Raw genomic sequence first — 752 nt, forward strand, 5'->3', positions numbered from 1 at the left:
TATAAGTTAAGTAAGCAGGGTGACAATATACAGCCTGACGTACTCCTTTCCCAATTTGGAACCAGTCTGTTGTTCCATGTCCGGTTCTAACTGCTGCTTCTTGACCCACGTACAGATTTCTCAGGAGGCAGATAAGGTGGTCTGGTATTCCCATCTCTTTAAGAATTTAGCAGAGTTTGTTGTGATCCACACAGTCAAAATAATGGGTGAGAACCATTGTAGAAAATGACCCTGTGTTCCCTCCACCCTTCCACAAGGTGAGTGCACCGTGAGAAGACAGCCCTCTGTGAACCAGACATCTTCCAGTGCCTTGATCTTGGACTTGCCAGATTCCAGAACCATGGGGAAAACTTTCCTGTTGTTTGTAAGCCACCCAATGTATGGTTACTTGTTATAGCAATCCCATGGGACTAAGACAGGGAGGAAGGGAGCTCTCAAAAGCCTGGTGTCTAAGACACGGGGTTCAAGTCCCCTGAAAGGCAGGACAGGCAGAGGGGACCCCAGACTTAGTGTCTTTCCACCCTTCCCCCATCCTCACTGATGTCTCCATTTAACCCCTGATGTTCTGTAGCCACTATGGCTGAGGACTTCCCCAGGGTACATGCTGATGCCAGTACAGTAGCCCTAACACACATTGGGGAGAGGAATCAGCTACATGGAAAGGAGAGTGCCAAGGGCAGGACATGTGAAAAAAAAATATGTGACCCTGTCTGAATCCCGCAGTTAATAAGCTAACTGAAAAAACAAACCAT

Source organism: Bison bison, unplaced genomic scaffold (genome assembly GCF_000754665.1).
Source record: "Bison bison bison isolate TAMUID 2011002044 unplaced genomic scaffold, Bison_UMD1.0 scf7180017864148, whole genome shotgun sequence".
In the NCBI taxonomy this organism is placed as follows: domain Eukaryota; kingdom Metazoa; phylum Chordata; class Mammalia; order Artiodactyla; family Bovidae; genus Bison; species Bison bison.